This window comes from Sus scrofa, chromosome 10 (genome assembly GCF_000003025.6).
Source record: "Sus scrofa isolate TJ Tabasco breed Duroc chromosome 10, Sscrofa11.1, whole genome shotgun sequence".
Taxonomy (NCBI): domain Eukaryota; kingdom Metazoa; phylum Chordata; class Mammalia; order Artiodactyla; family Suidae; genus Sus; species Sus scrofa.
Window position 1 is genome coordinate 52,094,483 of NC_010452.4, and position 14,160 is coordinate 52,108,642.

Consider the following 14,160-nt stretch of genomic DNA (forward strand, 5'->3'; position numbering starts at 1 on the left):
CAGAAGATCCCAGGCCATAGAATGAACCTGCAACACAGCAGCAACCCAAGCCACAGCAGGGAGAATGCTGGATCCTTAACCTACCGAGCCACCAGGGAACTCCTAATTTTTAATTTTTTTAATCTAACAATTTTATGTCAGATTTCACTCATGGTCTATAATATTATTCCACTTACCATGGAATTTGAAGTAAAGGAAATATTTTGGTTTTCAGTTTGAAACTATTAGTTTCTCTTCTTTTTCCTTTCCTTTCTTTTCTTTTCACTCACTGATTTGCATTTAAGCTTCTTCTTTTCCCTCCTCAGCAGACTGCTTCCTACCCGGGGCTTTCTGGGATGGAAAGGGCTGCACTGGGGTTTGGAGCTCTGCCACCATGGTGATGGGCAGTTATAGTGGCTGCATTGTCCAGGGCGGTGCCTGTTACTGTCAGAGCCCAGGGCTCCTCAGCTCCAGTTCTGGTACACACTGTCCTCACTGCTGTTCTCTGGTGAGTTGTTCCTCTCATTCTAAACTTGGCTTTGCAGTCTTGAGTTATTCCTATCTTTTTTTTTTTTTTTTTTTTTTTTTGGTAGTTGATTTACAATGTTTCAGGTATACAGCAAAGTGATCCAGTTATACAGATACACATATATCTTCTTTTTCAGATTCTTTTCCATTATAGGTTATTACAAGATACTGAATATAGTTCCATGTGCTATACAGTAGGTCCTTATTGTTTATCTATTTTATATATAGTGTGTAGCTGTCCATCTCAAATTCCTAATTCTTTCCTCCCCCACCCTTTCCCCTTTGGTAACCAGGAGTTTATTTTTCATGTCTGTGAGTCTATTTCTGTTTTGTAAATAGGTTCATTTGCATCTTTTTTTTTTTTTTTTGGTCTTTTGTCCTTTTTTTAGAGCTGCATCTGTGGCATATGGAGGTTCCCAGACTAGGGGTCTAATCGGATCTGTAGCCACCGGCCTACACCAGAGTCACAGCAACGCCAGATCTGAGCCACATTTGCAACTTACACCACAGCTCACGGCAATGGCAGATCCTTAACCCACTGAGCAAGGCCAGGGATTGAACCCGCAACCTCATGGCTCCTAGTCGGATTTGTTTCCACTGCACCACCACTGGAACTCCTGCATCTTTTTTTTTTTTTTCAATTCCACATATAAATAATATCATAGGATATTTGTCTCTCTTTGTCTGACTTACTTCACTTAGTATGATCATCCCTAGGTCCATCCATGTTGCTGCAGATGGCATTATTTCATTCTTTTCATTCCTATCTTAAGCTCCCACCTGCGACATCACATCCGTCTGTATCTCCTGAGAAGGTTTTCTGTGATACTTTAAGCTGAGACAGACCTCGGTCCCCATGTGTAGGCTGGCCCCTCCTGCTCTGTCCTCCAGGAAAGGAAGGCGATGCTCCTTGTGGAGGTGACTCAGCCCCAGACCTGAGAACTCACCTGCTCCTTCCTCCTTCTCCCCAGTCAGAAGCCTGACATAGCAGCGTCTCTCCTGTCCGTGTTCTCAGGCTCTGCCCAGCCCTGTGTGGTTTCCTTCCCACACTCCTCTTCCCCGACCAGTGAAGCACCATTCCTCAGGCCACCACCTTCTATCTCCTCTTCGAACTTTGTCTCTTCTCCCTGGGGAATCTCTTCTCTGAAACATGCAGTGCCAACCCAAACCTCCTTCCTCATTTGTAGATGCAAGTATTCAACACCCACTTGCAGACTGAACCACTCACCACTGTGGTCATTGAATATAAAGGTGTGACAGGCAAAAATAGGAAGGGTGACAATTCCATAGGAAGCTCCTGTTCCCAAGGGGCTGAGATCCTTGCAGTGGCCTCTAATTACCATTATATAGGATGCATTTGACTGTATCACCAAGCTGGGGTTATGCTTCCCCTGCAGTGGGGACAGGCTGCAATAACTTTCCTCCTGTGTGATAACATCTTTCAGAAATGGTGATTCTTCTCGCACCTCCAGTATAGCCCAGGATATTAGTATGCATGATACACTCCTCTGTATATTCTCTCTTCTAAGGTTTAGAAAGAGGAAAAGTCTCTTTTCACTCTAGAAAAAATTTCCTCATTAATAATATCCATGGAGAAACCGTCATCTGAAAATCTAATGGGAGAAATGCTCAGGTTCTAACACACAAGTACATTTGATATTGAACATTGTTTTATAAATTACCTTTAAAATCAGGTACTATTTACAATTAAATGATTGCAGTGTAATTATTAATTATATAAAACATCTGTTTGCTTTGCAAAAGAAATATGATCCCTGGAAATCCTTGATTTGGTATTTAATTTAATTACTGAATTTAATGCATGTCTCCTAGATTGCTCATTTTACACTTCCTCTAAAGTAGGTGGCTAGCTTGTCAGAAAGAATTACCTACAAATTAGTTAATTAATTACTTCAACCCTTATGGAATGAGATTCACATGGAAATAGAAAAGGGCATTCTGAGGACATGAAAAAAAAATCTTCGTGGCCATCATATTTCTTGTCATCAGCCCTAAAGAAAAGTCTATTGCGGACATCTCGTCAGTAAAAGAACTGCTTGACTGATAAAGCAGGCTAACTTCAAGGAAAAAATACATATAGGAAATTTTATTATTTCTTACCTAATTAGAGCGTGAAAAATATACAGCAGCAAAAACTAACTTTTAAACATTTAATATAAAATGAATGTTCATGGATACGAACAGTGCCCACATATTACAATCGAAAAAACAGATCCAAATTAAAGACAACATCTATGCGAGGTTATTTGTATGTTTACCAGACAAAATAGTGGAAGCCTGAGGAATTTAAATCTTAATAGGCTACAAGGATTCAAAGAAGAGCTTCATGATGGCCTCATGAAGCATCTTCCTGCATATAGGGTCTCATCCCTCATTTTGAACCGTATCTAACTAAGCCTGCAATCCTAGACCTACCAATTCATGCCAGGGCTCCCCAGATCTAGAAGATGGTGCCACCACATTGTGTGTTACAGAGCCACACCACCTCCATCCAAATGCCCTTCAGCTCACAGTCAAGCAACTAAGACACCCACATTAAAATAACCCCAAAATTATTACTGGTATTGTTGCCGAAATATCAGCTACCTCTCTATACTGATGACAAATAGAAACGTGGAGACAGAGTTGGAGGAAACAGAAAAAGTAGCTTTAATTGCCAGGCAAAGAGGGCAGGCTCGTGCCTCAAGGACTGTGGCCCCCTTGGAGCGGGTAGTCAGGCGTCTGTAGTTCCAGGAGCAGGGCGTGGTCAGCTCATGGACGTCTTCCTGATTGGTGGGTGGCGAGGTCACTGGGGGTCAGCACCACCAACATCAACCTTCTGGTTCCAACCAGTCGGGGGTCTACATGCTTGTGGGCAGCATACAGTTGATTTTTCCAGCCATTGGAGGCCTCAGCATCTGGAAAACAGCTCCAAGGACATGGCTCAGGATATTCCCGAACATTCTCCGAAGAACTAACTAAAGGTCCTTAACTTTGGGGAGTTCCCGTCGTGGCGCACTGGTTAACGAATCCGACTGGGAACCATGAGATTGGAGGTTCGGTCCCTGCCCTTGCTCAGTGGGTTAACGATTCGGCGTTGCCGTGAGCTGTGGTGTAGGTTGCAGACGCGGCTCGGATCCCGCGTTGCTGTGGCTCTGGCGTAGGCCGGTGGCTACAGCTCCGATTGGACCCCTAGCCTGGGAACCTCCATATGCCGCGGGAGCGGCCCAAGAAATAGCAAAAAGACAAAAAAAAAAAGAGGTCTTAAACTTTGACTAAACCAGGGTTATGCTGTCTTTCTTGACTGTTCTCCTTTTTCTCTGTATTTGCTCACCTCTCTGATTAAATCGATTCTTTGACTAAAGTTTTTTGATAGATCAAAGGCAGGTGGAGGACATGAGTGGGATCCACTCTGGGAAGGCCTCACAGGGTCCTGCTTGGTTACAATTTGCCTACTCATCTGTGCACTCATTAAACTCCACTGGAATCCCTTTGAGGGAGCCCTGCCTTAGACTTTCGACATGCTTTATGGAAGATGCCTCATTATCAGAGGGTAGCAGGCAGACTCCTTACTTTGCATCTCTACGGAGCATTCACGCCCTGACTCCACTTCTGAGCCCATCTGGTAACCCGCCTTTCCTTCCAGCTGAGGGCTCTTCCCTGCACTTGAATGAATGCGATAATAGATTCAGCAATTTGTTGAAGAGCTGATATCACACGAGGGATAAAGATAGGACCTGGTTTTTACCTGCAGTTATGATCTTTTCAATCTCATTGCTTCAGACTCTTGTGGATTCTGGGCTGATGATCACGTAGTAGCATATTTCTGTTGCATTTCTAAGGATGCTCTCCCCAAGATCCGAGCTGGTAGAAGAATTAAATAGAGAAAATGTGATGGGTGGACAAATCGAAGTGAGTGTGATTCTGGCCTCTTGCCCGTTGCCGCTGGCACTCTCACAGATTGCAAGCTCTCGAATCAGCTATAGCTTTAAACTAAATATATTGCCTAGGGTTCCAAGGCACCTTCCTGTGAGACCCAAAGGGGAAAAAAATCAGGCCAGAATGCAACTTTCTGCCATCAGATTGTTAAAATATGAACTTTCAGAGTTCCCTGGTGGCCTAGTGGTTAAAGATTCAGTGTTGTCACCACAGTGGCTCGAGTTATAGCTGTGGCTCGGGTTTGATCCCTGGCCGGGGAACTTCTACCTGCCTTGGGCATGGCCAAAAAAATGAACTTTGCATGGATGCGGTTAGGAAATGTTAGTTTGGGGGTTAGCAGCAAAGCAGGTATAAGTCTTCTCAGCTCTGGGCCTTTTGTTTGTTTTGTTTTTTCACATCAGTAGGAGGGAAGAACCATATTTAGCTTTTGTGAGTTTAAGCAGTTCAATCCATAAAGATGTTGGAATGCTTTTAAAATGTAATATGAATGACAAGAATAATCCTTCAAGGAGTTTCCGGTGTGGCTCAGTGGTTAACGAATCCGACTAGGAACCATGAGGTTGCGTGTTCGATCCCTGGCCTCGCTCAGTGGGTTAAGGATCCTGTGTTGCCGTGAACTGTGATGTAGGTTGCAGACCTGCTCAGATCTGGTGTTGCTGTGGCTCTGGCGTAGGCCGGCCGCTATAGCTCTGATTAGATCTCTAGCCTGGGAACCTCCCTATGCCGTGGTGAGGCCCTAGAAAAGACAAAAAAAAAAAAAAAAAAGTATAAAAAAGAATAATCTTTCAAGACAAGATAAACAGAAATATAATGTGATGCTGTTAATTATATCCGTCCAAATGCCAGATTATATCAGCAAAAACTAGGAAGTGAAGAAACTGAATTGTCCTAAAATTTTTTATCAGACCCCAAAGCAAGTCAGTTATTCTTTCTATTAAAATATGATGTAATTATTGACATTAAAATAAAAGAAGGAGTTCCCATGTTGGTGAAGCAATAAGGAACCCAACTAGTATCCCTGAGGACATGGGTTCGATCCCTGGCCTTGCTCAGTGGGTTAAGGATCCCGAGTTGTTCTGTGATGTGGTCTAAAGTCCCAGATATGGCCTGGATCCCACATTGCTGTGGCTGTGGGGTAGGCCGGCAGCTGTAGCTCCAATTCGACCCCTAGCCTGAGAACTTCTATATGCCAGGGTGCGGGCCCTTTGGATAAAAAATAAATAAAAGTAAAATGAAAGAAGTCCAGGTATTTTTGATATACTGGAAGATGCTAGCAGAAAAATAAGCAGTTGTGTATAGTGAGCATGGAGGGCACCGCCCAGATCCCCTCCTTGGACGGGAGACTTTCATCCTCCTACTGCGGGGAGCACTGCCCACTGAAGGCTCAGGGCTGGGTCTCTCCCAGGAAGTGCCCTCAGCCAGAGGAGCTTCCTTACCCTTAGGACATGACCACATGGCCCCTCTCCAGGGACAGCTTCCATCCATGTATCCATGACTAGCCAATGCAGAAATACAAATGTCTACTCACCTGCCAACCCTCCCTCTCCTATCCCCCACACCTCAATTTGGAATCTTCTAGAAGGGCCACCCTCATCTCAGAGCTCCACATAGATTGGGCTGAGGCCTCTGCTGCAACTGCTCAGAGTTCTGCTTCTCCCTCAGCCCAGTCTCATGTTCCTCACGCTGTTCCTGAGTGCACTTTCTAGCAAACTTCCTGACTTGTGACCATTTGTGACTTCCAGATCGCTCTAGGGTATTAGAAGCAAAGTAAACATAGTCCTTACAGCTAAACCGAAATTTTTAAAATGAATCCCAAAATAATTATTATTTTTTAATTTATTTTTTATTTTTATTTTTTGCTTTTTTAGGGCTGCACCCACAGCATATGAAAGCTCCCAGGGTAGGGGTCAAATTGGAGCTACAGCTGCCAGCCTACACCACAGCCACCGCAATGCAGAATCTAAGCCCCATCTGTGACCTACGCCACAGCCCATGGATTTTTTTTTTTTTTTTTTTTTTTTTTTTTTTGTCTTTTTAGGGCTGCATCCGAGGCACATGGAGCTTCTCAGGCTAGGGGTCTAATCAGAGTTACAGCTGCCAGCCTACACCACTGGCCACAGCAACATGGGATGCGAGCCACATCTGTGACCTACGCTACAGCTCATGGCAATGCCAGATCCCCAACCCACTGAGCGAGGCCAGGGATCGAACCCGCAACCTCATAGTTCCCAGTCGGATTTGTTTCTGCTGCGCCACGACGGGAATTCTAGCACACGGATCTTTAACCCACTGGGTGAGGCCAGGGATCGAACCCGTGTCCACATGGATACTAGTTGAGTTTGTTACCACTGAGCCAGAATGGGAACTCCAAAATAATTTTTATAAAGAGTATTTTTTTTAACCAAAAGCATGAAATAATCTATCAAGACACATGTGTATGTGTTAAAATCTCCTCTACTAGAAGACAAACACTCCCCCAGTTGATCCAAAAAAAAAAAAATCTGTGTCCTATTTTGTCAGTGTTATTTATTTCATAGATATCAGCTGAGGTCATCTTGACCTTTTAAGATTAAAATTAAATTGGCTCAAGCCTTTGGTTCTATGTCCTGAGGGAATTCCAGTGCCCTCCTCTGATATTTCTAAAAATTCCTGGGCACTTACACTCTCGCCATCAGTTCTGTTCACCTCTGGACACTTGCTCTCATTCATGACTCATCGTGGTTGTTTTCCTCTCTTCACTCCCCCCCCGCCGCCCGCCTTGATTCTCCCACAAACCTCTCGCAAAGCAGAGGTGCACGGTCCGTTCCACTGGGTCGGAGACTGTTTTAAACCACAGCAACACAACTTAAAACTGGATTTGATATTCCTGTTGTTAGAGTTCTTCGATGACTAGAAGCAGCTCCTCACAGTTGTCTCCTGAGTACAGACAGTTCCTCCTCTAAGCAGAGCTCTTAAATCAACTAATATTTTTCATCCTAGGATCTTATTAGAAAAAAATGGAAAACTACTGAAATGTCCCACCATAGGTGAAGAGTTAGCTAAATTATGGCAGCTCCATATGGTAGGAAACTGGAAGAACAGTGTAATATTTCACTTTCAAATAACATTTAATGGCTTGGTAAAATGTTCTTAGCATTGTAAGTAAAAATAGCTGAAAACATATTGTGTGTAGACAACTGTATATTTTGTGACCCAAAATATATGTAATTTCATGTATATTAATAAAAAATTGGAAGGAAATATACTAAATGGTTCACTGTAGTTTCTAGTAGTGAGATTAATGATGCATCTATTTTATTTTTTATACTTTTCTGAATTTTTTTAACTTAAAAAAGTGAATACATGCTGATTTTAGAAACAGGCCAAATAAACAATGCTATTTTGAAATATTTATTTTGGGATTTACTGTGGGGATTAGGAACACCTTAATTATTTGAGGGATGAAGAAAAAGCAGTCATTTGTGTTAATTATATCATCCTCAAGGCTGTTAATTGTTTTATAAGGATGGGAAATCAGGGCCTTTCTGAAAAAGACAGCAGTATTTTCCACTGCTTTCCTCAGTTATTTGTTGACAGAAAACGGGGAGGGGTAAGAGAGAGTCCTGGAAAACAATAAAAAATTCATTGATTCTATGCTCTGTTATTCATAGATGGTAGGATTTTATATTAAATACAATTAACTTGTATTTGTAATACAGTTGTATTAAATACAAAGATTATGGGGGGGGGCGCAAAGGGAAAAAAAGCTTTGTTGTTTTGCCAGCCAAAGGCGGCCACAGCAGGCTAATGCCCTAAAGACTGTGCTCTCCTTTGGGAGAGATTAGGAAGTGGTTTTATTGTTTGGAAGTGGAAAATAGGGCCAAAGATAAGGCTCAGCGTAGATGCAAGCTTGCATTCTTCAAAGACTACTTCTTTACTATCACATGTGCAGTTGTCTAATCTTTAATAAATTCTCCATCAACTATTGGCAAATCATAGAATCTTTTTTAAACTGAAAAACCACGAATGTTGTTTTTCTAAGAGAACCTGACATCTAAATTAAGAAACAGGTATATTCACAGTGTGGCCATGGCCTCCTCAGTGGAATGGTGATAGTAGCAATGGATAATTATCAATATAAGACCAAGAGGGCACAGTGTTCCCCCTCAACAGAGAGGATAGGCCTTTCCCTCCGCATCACACATTTCCCTCCCCCACCCCACCATTCCTCACCACCACCCCCGCCCATATCCCCTATTAAAGGGGCTTTCCAGTAATAGAATCACACTGGGCTCAGATGAACCAGCCACTGTCCCGGGAACATGATGGCACTGATTGCGTCCATTGAAAGGCACTGGCTTCTAATTAATAAGCCAGTGTTCACTAAGGAAACAAAAGATGAATAATGGGCCAAAGCAGCATCTTGTCTTTTATAAAGTCTTAAGGAAATGGGGAAAGGAAAAGCATTTTTCCTAATTGGCTTCCACTTTTCCTTTCACTCACTAATGAAAATCTATTACAAAAGAGAAGAGGATTTCTTGTTCTGGAATTTTCCTTATCTCAAGCCAGCAATGCCTAAGGGCACTGTTGTTTCCTCAAGTGGGGTTTCAAGAACCACCAGAGATCCTAAATGCATATCACAGGCCTTCCCCCAGAAATTCTGACTCAGCAAATCCAAAGCAAGTCTGGGGATCCTGCTGTTTTACAAGCTCGACACTGATTCCCATAAGCATGAGAAGCAGAGGCCCTTGACACAGTGTCATTTTAGCAGACACTTGACAATTTTAAAGTGTGAAGGCCTGGTAACTTCCTAAGGCCCCTGGTTCCCAGGACCTCTGTTTGTATTTATCCCTTTAAGGAAACATCTTGCTTTCTCAACTGCAATCTTAGGAAACTGATGAGAAGGGCGGAGATCTCCAGAAATCATCTCAGACTGAATAGACGTTTGGCGCCGTCATAGATATTCGGGGCTATGTTCCGTTGGTTCAGATCCCTAGTGATGGTGGTAAATATTCCCAGAACACACGGCTTAATGAATGTCTTAGAATATCATGTGATGGGACGCTATAAATCATTACCAGAATTATCTATAATTTCTACACCTGTGCATGTATGTATATGTATGTGGCATCCTCAGACCCCAAACCAATGGTAAGACCTAGAACACACTTTGAAAAATACTTTTTTATGATTATGAGCATAATACAAAGTTAGACAAAATTTAAACATTACAGAAATATTTATGGTAGAAAGTGAAAATCTACCATAATCTCCAAAGCAAACAATCTCTCTCTCTTTATATATGTGTGTGTGTGTGTGTGTATCCAACTTTTTCTTTTATAAACGGAACATTCTTAACATAAATGGAATTCAATAGAATATAGTGTTATATAATTAGGCAGTACATGATGGACTTGTTTCCAAGGTAGCACTTCTTTCTACCTCCTTTAATAGCCGGATAGTATTCCACTAAATGGTTCTATTATGGTTTATTTAATTATTCTTGTGAGTAGTCAGTTTGTGCTGTTTTTATTATGAACAATGATACAGGAACACTCCCTTTCCTACTGAGTCTGCAGATCTCTGTCTCTTTTTCAGTATACTTCAGAGTTTCCATTGTGGCTCAGTGGGTTAGGAATCCAGCATAATGTCTGGGAGGTTGCAAGTTCGATCCCTGGCCTCGCTCAGTGGGTTAATAAGAATCCAGTGTTGCCCGGATCTGCGGTGTGGGTCACAGATGCGGCTTGGATTTGGTGTTACTATGGCTGTGGGGTAACCCCAGCTGTAGCTCTGATTCAGTCCCTAGCCTGGGAACTTCTATATGCTGCAGGTGAGGCCATAAAAAAGAAAAAGAAAAAAAAAAAAAAAAAAAAAGGATCTTCCTTGACGCATTCATTAAGTTTGCTTTGCTAATACATGCTTTCCTAGTACCACAAATCTCCACTGCTGCTGCCTGATCCAACTCAAATTTTACACATACTTGTGTGATTAATTGAATAAAGTCTGAGGCCTCTGCCAGATTGGGAGTGCCATGTGTTCAGGAGAATCTGCTCCCCATGCACCCCCAGTGCCCAGCATAGCGTCTGGAAAGTTGAAGGCTTATGATAAGTATTTTTCCTTTTTTTTTTTGGTCTTTTTAAGGCCACAGCCACAGGATATGGAAGTTCCTAGGCTGGGGGTCAAATTAGAGCTGCAGCTGCCGGTCTAGCTCACAAGCTACAGCAATGTGGGATCTGAGCCACATCTGCACCCTTAACACAGCTCATGGCAATGCCAGACCCTCAGCCACTGAGCGAGGCCAGGGATCAAACCCATGTCCTCATGGATAGTAGTTGTGTTTGTTACCGCTGAGCCACCATGGGAACTGGCTCCTCAAAATTATACCTGCCGGTAAGAGTGGTAACTTCCCAACTGGTAGAAGTTCTGTTTGTAGCCACTAAACTACCAGGCTTTACCAAGAGGTGCAATTAAGTGGGGGGTGAGCATGATGCATGATTCCTCATTCATTGCTTTTTTTTTTTTAAACAGCAATGCAGTAAATCTCTAGTAAAACAGAAAATGCAGCCTCTGCAAATAAAACAGAATAAGATTTGATAAGCCTTGACTTTATCACCACCCACTGCCCATCACAATTGGGCTCATCTTTGATTTCATCCCTGAACTTGATCAGAAAACTTACTTTTGTAAAAGTTCTCCTGGTTTTGGCCACCTTTCTGGGAATTCAGACCAGTTTGGCAACAAGAAGATTTTGTAGTTTCTTATAGCTGCCAGTATCGTCCTACTTTTAAGTTAATTATCAGGCTCTATATCCCCTATTTAGGCTAAGTGTGCCAATTGATCAAATGTGTTTTGTCTTTTAGTAATAACAAACTAGAGAGAACAAGCGAACTAACCACACCTTTTTACTAGGTAGAGAGGGCAGAACTTTTCTGGTTAAACCTTTTCAAATCTGAAGGTTTCTGCACAGCTAACTGCACAGTTAACTTCCCCTAGATTTTCAACTATTCTCCCCCATTTGAGAGAAAAGTTTCACTTTTCCCTCTCAGTTATCATCCCCTCCTTTAGCCATTGTTTTTCAGTCACTTCCCTTATTAATTCTTTAATAATGTGCACTCTTTAACCTACTTGCAATGCATACTTTCTTAATAGTATATGGTCATCACTCAAATAATTTTTTTTGGTCTTTTTTGTCTTTTTAGGGCCACACCCTCGGCATATGGAGGTTCCCAGGCCAGGGGTCTAATCAGAGCTGTAGCTGCCGGCCTACGCCACAGCCACAGCAATGTGGGATCTGAGCTGGGTCTGCAACCTACACCACAGCTCATGGCAACACCGAATCCTTAACCCACTGAGCAAGGCCAGGGATCGAACACGCAACCTCATGGTTCCTAGTAGGATTCATTAACCACTGAGCCACGACAGGAACTCCTCAAACTCCTCACTATCCTCCAAAACAAAACAAAAATAAAAATGTGTATTGCTTGTTTTCTCCATTCTTGCCATGCCATTAAACATTTTTAAATGTTAGATGCAGCTCTGGCTTCTAGGTGGCCTCTCAAGGAAACAATGCTTCTTTCCATTCATCTTTCATTCATTAATTCAAGAAACATTGACATCAGCTTTGTAGCAAGCACTGGGCTGGGATACCTCACAGAGCTTGCAAAATAGTGGTGAGATAAATTAAATAGCACAATGACAGCTGCTACTCTCAGCAGAATCTTAGATATCTGAGCTACCTTTCTGCCAGACCCAGCCAACTGTTCTTTCAGTCACAAGATCCCTGGGGCTCGAAACAGGTGCTGGGAAAACCAGTGTTGTTGCTAACATGTTTACGATACAACATATGTGTAGTTGATCCACTACATTCTTAAATTTTTTTTTTTTTTTGGTCTTTTTTGCGATTTCTTGGGCCACTCCTGCGGCATATGGAGGTTCCCAGGTTAGGGGTCGAATCAGAGCTATAGCCGCCAGCCTATGCCAGGGCCACAGCAACGCGGGATCTGAGCCGTGTCTGTGACCTACACCACAGCTCATGGCAATGCCGGATCCCTAACCCACTGAGCAAGGGCAGGGATAGAACCCGCACCCTCATGGTTCCAAGTTGGATTTGTTAGCCGCTATGGGAACTCCCACATCTGCGACCTTCACCACAGCTCATGGCAAAGCTGGATCCTTAACCCACTGAGCAAGGCCAGGGATCGAACCCACAACCTCATGGTTCCTAGTTGGATTCGTTAACCACTGAGCCATGACGGGAACTCCATTCTTAAAATTTTTGCTTCAAACACTTTACAAAGTGGAAACTTACCCCTAAAATTTTATGTTCCAATTTTTCTTATTTTAAGGTTTATTTCCTTACCCCACGTGGACTTGTAAAATTCATTTGTTGGCTTGTGTTCAATTAATGACTCAGAAAGCTTTTATAAAATAGGAAAAGATGGCTGAACCAGCAAATTTTCTTAGATGTAAAAGTTGTACAAGAAGCCTGGAGACATTAATATCCACAAAAATATCAACCAAAAAAAAAAAAAAAAAGGAATTTTCATTGCAAGAGAATGACCTGGTGTCATACAGCTGTAGATGAAAGAAACCTCTTTAATTTTTTACAAATGATCCACAGCCCCTATTTGTATGATTGAAGACTCTACTTCGGGCTCTTCTGTCAGCAGTAGAGACCCGATAAAGACTCTCAGAAGCAACCCCCTAAGAGAATCAGCGTGTACTTGAGAAATGGGAAGCGGATAGATATTAAGCCCTAGGCAGGTGGCAGTTGCGGGGAGAGCAACAATAGGCCAAATATTTTATTCTTGTTTCTTTGCTAATAGCCAGCCCCATATTAGAGGATGTTCAGCCATAATATGTGAGGTTAAATAGCTGCTGGGTTAATAGCTCCAGTTACTAAGGCATTTACATTGTGTATGAGGGGGAACTTCCAGGCAGCAGCCTAGCTGAACATTGAGATAGGAAGTTTGCCCACGAGAGTAGGATTTACCTTAAATGACTGACTCTTCAAATGTGTTCCCACTGTGCCATGTTCCCGTTGTGTACATGTTCTGTTCTTTTTTTTTTTTTTTTTTGGTCTTTTTTGCCATTTCTTGGGCTGCTCCTGCGGCATATGGAGGTTCCCAGGCTAGGGGTCGAATCGGAGCTGTAGCTGCCAGCCTACGCCAGAGCCACAGCAACGCAGGATCCGAGCTGCGTCTGTGACCTACACCACAGCTCACGGCAATGCCGGATCATTAACCCACTGAGCAAGAGCAGGGACCGAACCCGCAACCTCATGGTTCCTAGTCGGATTCGTTAACCACTGCGCCACGACGGGAACTCCTATGTTCTGTTCTTACTCTTCTTCCACATTTATCAAATTGTATTTTTGAAGAAAGACCTTAACTTATTGAACTGTAACCTCTGTCCCTCTGATTTTTTGTATCCCCAGGACTAGCAAAGTGGCTGATACACATTAGATATTTGATAAATGTTGACAGAGTGAAAATTTTAAAGTGTTGTTATTTGGTAATTTCCCTAAAACCTTCCCATTCAGTAGATGGAGATCCTGTGGGAAAGAAATTATTCATTTTTTGCTAAGCAATAAGACATTGTTTTTGACCAAGGAGAAAGACCAAAATTACACAAAGACACACAATCTCTGTGGATAAGTGTTTCATTTTTCTTTTGGATTACCTCGTGTTGTTAAAGATCATAAGATTTTTTAAAAATATAGATTACTAGTAAGGT

General features: G+C 42.5%; 1 long non-coding RNA gene across 1 annotated transcript; it reads right to left on the reverse strand.

The window, feature by feature from the left end:
• LOC106505172 lies at window positions 1,161-8,630 on the reverse strand. The gene is made up of 3 exons (XR_001299325.2): window positions 7,222-8,630; window positions 4,256-4,371; window positions 1,161-3,425 (listed from the first exon to the last, which is right to left on the reverse strand). It is a non-coding gene; the product is annotated as an uncharacterized LOC106505172 (long non-coding RNA).